Below are 8,032 nucleotides of genomic sequence, written 5' to 3' on the forward strand. Positions count from 1 at the left end.
GCAAGGATTTTTATTATGTGAAAAGAACATGAGGGAGCTGTAGGAGGCTGGGAGAGCCGTCAGACCTCTGAGTCTCACCCCCAGTGGGACAGAGAGGGAGAGATGGGTGGGAGCACCTTTGACCGTGGTTCAGTCTGAGCGCTAGGCAGAGCCTGCCGGGAGTCTTCGCAGCAAGGTCAGTCAAGGAAGTTTCAGATCTCTCGGCAAGCAGTCTAACTTCCATCCCCGCCACCCTCAGTCACCGGAGGAAAGCTGGTGGCTGGGCACAAATGTCCAGGTGGACATGGAGTGCAGCAGCCAGGCTTGGTCAACTACACCCTGGTAGGAAGAGGTGGGCCCCAGGGACTCAGGTGCAGAGACTGGGGACTGCAGAAGGAAGCATGGCTGAGAGAGCCCAGAAGTTCCTATGCCCCCACTGTCCAAAGCTAGGGCCAGCAGAGGGGACACCCACTAATGTTATGGGAAGTTCGAGGAAGCACTAGAGACTTTCTTGCTGGTAGAATTGTCCTAGTAAGGATCAGGCAGGTGGGGCCTGAACCTCTTGGGACTTAGGCACTGAGTAATAGTCAGGAAAGAAGCTCTTTTCTAGATTTTTTTTTTTTTAATCAAACTTATACATTTACATGGAACCAATGAATGAACTATCAAATAACGGGCTTTATTTAAAGCAAACAACTCTATCCCTCTTCCCTTGATGCCTGCCCGCTTTGAAACCATTCTTTTCACTTTGAGCTGAGTCACCAAGACCTCCTATGCTATCTCTCTCTCGCCCCGTGCTGAGGACCTTTTCTGTTCTGTGAGCCCTTAGGTCTATGTGTGAGTGCTGCATTGGTTATTTGATGCAACGATTTGGTGATCACAATTTGACAATTTGACAATACAGTCTTCTATTGTGTATACATCTCATAGCAGATTAAATGAGATTTTCGCTTATTTCTTATCCTTAGGATTTGATATTTTTTATGCTAAAACCTTGATAAAATACATCTCAACCTTTTGGAAAGTTGAACTGGTTGACTGGCTTTATTAAAAAGTATGAAACTCTCCTTCCTTTAAAATAGGGAAAAAGAAGTACATATTCTCGTTTTTCCACACTCTGCAAGATTTGACTTTAATTTTCATGTTTTCACTCCCTGTGAGTTCCGCCCTGCAGCTCTAAGCTGCCGCTTTTTAAAGTTAATACTGGAAGACTCAGCACATTTTTCTTACTCTTCAGCATGAGAAGGACCCATATTTCTAAATAAGTTTTATTTCATAGCACTTTGTTTAAAATTGAGGAAATATGGCCTTCAGATACATAAATCAAATTTAATAGAAGCACTGTGAGGTTTAACTACATTTTGTTAACACTATGAAATTTAATAAAGGGTATTGTTTCTTACTGAAGTCATATGGTTCAACTCAAGATATGAAAGAAGCTCGTTATAAGGTCCTGTCATCAGTGAATAATTTAGGAACTTTAATCTGAAGGCCAAGATGGTAAAGAAGTGCTAAGAAGTGTCGCAGAGCTTTTTTCTCCGCTTTCCCTCTGTGCAGCACCAAATTTGGGGTGATCTTGAAAAATATTTGGGTAAGCTTAACATTACTGTGCAAACCTGAACACAATACCCACTATAAGAGAGAAATGGTAACTGGATATTAGTTGGGTGATCAAAATCCAAGCTGAAACATTATACATTTTCAACCAGGAAAGGAATAAGAACTACTCCTAAAGAATTCTCTCAACCTACTATCACAACACTAGTTTCATTTTCAGCACAGGCCCACGGATAAGAGATGGCATCATTTTCAGGGCTCAGAGAACCAGTACAGCCATGCGGGTAGGAGGGGGTTAAGGGCAGAAGGATTAGTGAGCAGATGGAGACTGGGAATGATGATCTTCTTCATCCAATGCCTGACATTTTAGAGCTGGGGAACGATGGATAGCATTTGAGCTGGTGAGGACTCAGTGGTGCTGAGCCTGAAGGAAGGCTGAGCCTGAAGGGGTGGACTGGAGGCCTGGAGGAGGAAGGAAGAGCTACATCACCCTTGAAGAATGAGAGGTCGCTGGGGGCAGAACTCAGGGCTCACCCACCTCTGGAGTTTGGATGATGCCCTGTAAATATCTGCTGATGTGTCTTGGATAGAATAGAATGGAAAACAGGGTGAGACAAGACAGGCTACAAATCTAAGGAAGAGGGTTACCTGGGACAAGTCGTGAGACACAGAAATGAAGAGTTGTCTGGGGGATTCCAGAGGCAAAAATAGACACAAGCGAATCAAAAGCGTCTTTCACTCCACTCCTTCCCCCCATCTACTCATCCATTTTCAAATAGTCTACAATTAAAACTGAAATGCTGTCTATGACCATGCTACCCTCAACAAGCCCGATCCCCTGAACAAGCCGGATCTCATCTGATCTCGGAAGCTAAGGAAGGTCGGGCCTGGTTAGTACTTGGATGGGAGACCACCTAGGAAAACCAGGTGCTGTAAGCATAAAAAATAAAAAAATAAGGGATTGTAAACTGACAAGGTTCTTGCAATCTGTGAGGTCAACCAAGGGTTGCCTCGCCTAAAAAAACAAAAACAAAAAAAACTGAAATGCTGAACCAAAGAATAGGCGGAAGAGGGGCAAAACTGTAGAGGCTGAGCACAGAAGATGCCCAAGGACTCAGAATTGCAGGAGGAGTTTGCATAAGGCACCGCTCCCAGAAGAGGCAGGCATCCTGAGTTGCAAAACCAAACTCCTTCCTTGCAAGACAGAGTATGGAGTGCCCAGGTCTGGTGGGAACTTCCCTGGACCTGGTTTCCTCTTAACAGAGAGGGAAGAGGAGCCCAGTAAGTCTCCACAGGCAAGCCATATTTTCAGGAAGCAGTTTGTTTGATGGAGAAAAGAGGGGCAGCTTACTCTTTTGAATAGACCTACAGCTATCACTACTGACAAGGATTGGGGGCATATATATTGGTCCAGTCACTTTGGAAAACCGTTTGATCTTATCAAGCAAGGTTAGATGTGGATCTCTCCTGTGAACCAGCAATTCTATTCCTAGATATATAAGAGCTTCATTCTCAAATTGCTAAAAACAACTCTCATAGAAACGGCAAGCACATGTCAAGATTTTATTTAACTCATTAATGAAGGAAGCAAAATAATGCAAAATTAATTTAATAAGTACATGAGTATTTTTAGATAATCTATGGAAAAAGAAATGCTAAAATAAAATTGCTAATTCAATACAAAACTGATTATCGTCCCACAGGGCCATAGTACTATAATACTTAGTGTTATCTCCTTGACTGAATATTTGAAAAATCAACACACCTAACCAGTTTTCTATAAGTTAACTTTTAACATTTGGGAGTTATAAAACATTAGAGCCTCAAAAAACTGCAAAGGTAAGTCAATTTCATTCCTTGAGAGTCAGATGACCTTCAAGTAGACTTAATATAATGTCCCACAGTCATCTTTCTACTTTACTTCAAAATTTTGGATAATTATGCTAAATAGTTACATAATCTACAGCAATTCTTACACACCAGCCCCAAGACACATTTGCAAGATTGTTCAAAACAGTAGTATCTTCATTAGCAAAATCTAGGAACCACTCAAATGTTTATTAAGAGCACAATGGAAAAATACTCTTTAAAATGAAATATATCAATGAAAACAAATAAACAACAGCTACATATACCAACATGGAATAATTCCACAATATAATTTTCACATTTGGGTTTTGGCTAGGCAATATGTCTTGCTTTGACCAATGTAATTAGTGGACATGACATAAACAAAAGCTAAAATAAACTTGCACGTTTGGTCTTGTCCCCTTGTGCTTCTGTCTTTTGCCACCCAAAGAGCATGCCTCAGGTAGCCATAGGTCCAAACACGTCAGAGACATGTGGACCAGATCTGGGCACAGCCTGGATTCTGGATCCAAGTCCAGCTGAGCCCCACTGACCCCCAGTCACACAGCCATGAAATAAATGCTTATTGTGACATCCCACTGAGATTTGGGGTGGTTTGTTATATAACATTACTGAGCGATAGCTACATAAAACAGACATACAGACTAAAATCATTTATATATGAATTCTAGGACATGCAAACGCAGTTAATGAATTCTGTGAGAATATCCCCCCAAAAGTGTAATACGACGCTAAAGAAAAGCAAGTGACTACTAAGCATAAAATTCAGGATAGTGGTTACCCAGGGTGTGAGGGAGAGATGATGTTTAGGGGCACACAGAAGACCTCAAAGATAACGGTGGTTTATTTCTTAAGCTGAGAGGCGGGCACACAGTTTATTTTATTAGTACTCACTGTAGCTTACTATACATATTATACAAATTCTCTTGTATAGACTATATATTTCAGTTTCCTCCAGATGGGTAAAAATAACCACACACAAAACCTTGAATAACAGTAAAGTATATTAGAACCTGAAACGCAGCCCAGATGAAACTTGCACAAAAATTGAGTACCAGTAAACTCAACTCATTCAAAGATGAGTTAACAAAAAAGGATGCCCACATAATCTAATCAAAGATGAGACCGAAAAAGAGAGGACAGAAAAATCGTCAGTCGAACAAACAGAAAATGCTGCCACAAGGCAAATGAAAAGTAAGACCAAACAATTTCAACCAAATTACAGTGTTAGTGAACTAGTCACTCCTAAAAGCAAGAGGCAAATGTAGAGATACAAGAGACTACGGAAGAAATGTCAGGGTTGAAGGATGAGATGAAAAGAGAGCGTAAGGAGATTCAAAAATATGAAAAGGTCAAGTTACTAACAATTATGTACTCTGTGCAGACAGTTGAAGGAGGAGGAAGTTCTGTGTGTGACATATGGAGTTGTTTGCCTCTTAAAAGCCTGTGAATTTGTCACTTGAGTTTTGAAAATGGATTTAAAAAAATAAGGCACCTTTTCCTACCTCAATTCCAGGTTTGAGTTTCCTTGACCCTGGCCCTACAGCAGTGCTTGGGAGACCCCTGTTGATCCAAGTATTTGCCCTGTTCTCCGACAACCTTCTAGCACCCAGTCTTTCCTCCAGGTGGTCCTAGCTTTGCAGGCAAGGGCCACGTGAACATCAGGATTCTCCGGACTGTGCCTATATTCTTGTTTCCTAACATAAACTTGGCCCACAATTCCCCGTTTCCCTGGACACTGCAGCTCTGCTCCCAAGGTTTGAAGCCCCTGAACTCAGAGCCTCAGAACCCCCAGCCCATTTTGACTCCAATACCCCATTTCCCAGGGTCTGGCCCCTCACCTCTGGGCTTCATTTCTCCCAATTCCATTCATCACATCTGGATATTTAGCATGGGATAGGATGAGAGGGGACACGGTAGTAATGGAAGAGACAAAGGGTGAGATTTGTTTACCGTCACCATGGAAACCTCAGGCCAAATGTACAGGTAGGACTTTGCAGGTGGCAGGTTCAGATAACCCTTCTCAGCTCATTGGGACTCCTGCACATTAGGAATCCCTGGGGGAAGGCTTAATAACTTACTACACTACAAACTCCATGTGATTCTGAGAAGACCGCCCTCTTCGAGCCCACTTTTTTTTTTTTTCCATTCTCTAGAGTGTGGGACATTTCCTGACTCCATAGGGAACAGAGGGAAGGTGGATTAGAGAGACAGGCCCAGCTGGAAGAGAACAATGAAGTTTGGTTGGTTCCCTCTGCAGCATAGACTCAGAGAGCAAACAGATCCAGGGTGATGCCTGTGGATGTCAGAGAGAAAGTGAGGGGTTCATGGGTCCCACTGAGATCCAATCAGAGCAAGAGCTGGCTACTGGCCAGGCAGTCACTGAGAGGAGATAAAAGTCGTGCCAGGCCCTGGGACAAGGCAGAAAGAAGTCTGAGCACAGGGAGACACTCTCCAGTCTCTGCACATTTTCTGACACTTGTCAGAAAAGACACATTTATTTCTAACACCCTGCAAATGCAACTTCGCTACCGAGTCCATCTGGAGTCACCAGGGCACTGGGAGGCCTGGAGAGCTACATTGGGAATGGCTGCTTAAAAAGACGAGACGCCGTGGGATAAGGAAGGTGGCAGGCAGAGTCTCAATGTAAAGCTAAAGAAATCGGGTATAAGCCTTCTGCAGGGGAGGCTCATGTCCCACTGGCTACTCCTTAAACCTTGGATGACAACTACTTAGTAACGCTCCCTAATAAATAAGACAATGAGAAGAAAGGAATTGAAACATCAGTAAGTGAAATAAATGTGGCCCATTACTCATGAAGAAATAAGAGAGGACATGAGAAAATGAGTCTTCACATGGAAGTGTTTAAGTGAGTTTAGACTTAAACACATTGGCACCAAGAAATATCGAAGCTTCACCGCAAAGGCAGGAAACCTCTCATGTGTTAAAGCTATACAGACAGAGAAGATAAGATCTAATTGGTGTTGGCTGCACCACCCATGTCTCTCCTGGCACTTTTGTCTGAAGCCTCAGGAAGCCTGTAACGGTCGTTTTTACCTTTTGGCAGACTCCATAAAAAGTCATATCAGGGGATCAACAATGGATTTAGCAGAAGCTCAAAAATGCCACCACAAAGACAAAAAGGGGTTAAAATATAGATTATGACAAAAAGACAAACCAGTAAGGAACCTTTTGAAACACCAGCGTGGCTCATCCAAAGAAGCAGATTCCAGGAAAGAAAGACCGGGAAGAAGCGAGCTGCAGCTCCCAGGGGAGCCGAGGCACTGGAAGGTAGTTACACTCTAAGACCCCGTGAACAACCAGCAAAGGAGCCAAAAGGCAACGGGAATGGAAGAGAACGGAATAAATAAAATGAGAGCAAGAGAAACACGTCAGTGACCAAAGCCTGTGATGCCATCTCCAGGATGATCTGGGCATGAAACCCTTCCAGAGAGAGGTCCTCAAACCCAAATTCAGTGTTCGGGCCGAGACTGACACTGGCCGGGTCCCCGCCACCCGTCATGTCATGTTCCACCTGCAACAACCTTCTCCCCTTTCAGTGAGACGTGCTTAGATTGAACTTGGGTCTGAAGATGGGCCTTCACTTTATCTCCAGGTGTTTATACCTTGATTATAAATTAAATGAAATACATTCACACACTTTCATTTCCTGTAATTAAAACTGAACGAGCACACCGATAACCTCACCTGGTGAATCTCACTTGGAAATTGGACCCACTGGCCATGTCAAATGACTCCGGCTTGGAGAGTCTGGAGGGAATTAAACATGCCCAGCAGGGTGGCTATGGGAGAAAGTACTGGACCTTCAGAACCTCATTTGACCTGGAGACTGATGCATGAGGTATCTGAGGGTGGCCAAGCTCTGAGAGGTCATCCTCTCCAAGTCTCTCCTGGAAGTGAATTGTAAGGAGTATCCCTCACTGAGAGCCCCAAATGTTGCCCTGGGTCTGTGCACAGAGCTCAGTAGACACCCCAGCAGGTCAGTGGAGTCAGGTCTGTCACTATTGCCCTGTTGAAGAGGAGAACAAAGGCACAAAGAGGTGAGTTAAACTTGCCCAAGAGCACACAGCCTGCTAGCAGGTGGCCCAGCTGGCCTTTGAACTCAGGCATCTGAAGAGCATCATCTGGTACTCCTGGTTCCTTGGACTTCTTGCCCTTCCAGCTCTCTGCCTGCTCTCACACTCCCCCTGGGCCTCACTGCTCAGGAGGAGGAGAAGGCTGAAACCTGACACCTCAAAATGGACCCAGCTGGACCGGCAGGGGTTATTTGCAGACTCCAGGTTTCTCTCGGAGTCCAGGCCCTTTCCGGGAGCAGGGCGACACAGCGAGTCCTGCTGGGCAGTTTTCACGAGGAGCCGGAAGGTACAGAATCTCCACAGAGTCACCGAGTCCTGTGCTGTTCCAGATGGGTGGTGGCGAGGTCACCCACAACCTCCCTCAGCACTGGAACCTGACCTTGAAGCCACATGGAAACGTGGGTCCCCATTCTGGGAGAAGGGAGCCAGCCATGGAGCCACCTCCTTCAGCTGCCCATCTCCACCACAGAGGAGCCCAGGTGAGTGCTTCAGGCCTTACCTGTGCACTGGAAACCCTCAGAGGAGTGGGC

At 44.5% G+C, this 8,032-nt stretch overlaps 1 pseudogene; it reads left to right on the top strand.

Moving 5' to 3' along the window:
• The first annotated feature begins 2,338 nt into the window (after positions 1-2,338).
• On the top strand, positions 2,339-2,475 carry LOC111746838 (annotated as a pseudogene).
• Positions 2,476-8,032: the final 5,557 nt, after the last annotated feature.

The sequence above is a fragment of the Pteropus vampyrus genome, unplaced genomic scaffold (genome assembly GCF_000151845.1).
Source record: "Pteropus vampyrus isolate Shadow unplaced genomic scaffold, Pvam_2.0 Scaffold7, whole genome shotgun sequence".
NCBI lineage: Eukaryota > Metazoa > Chordata > Mammalia > Chiroptera > Pteropodidae > Pteropus > Pteropus vampyrus.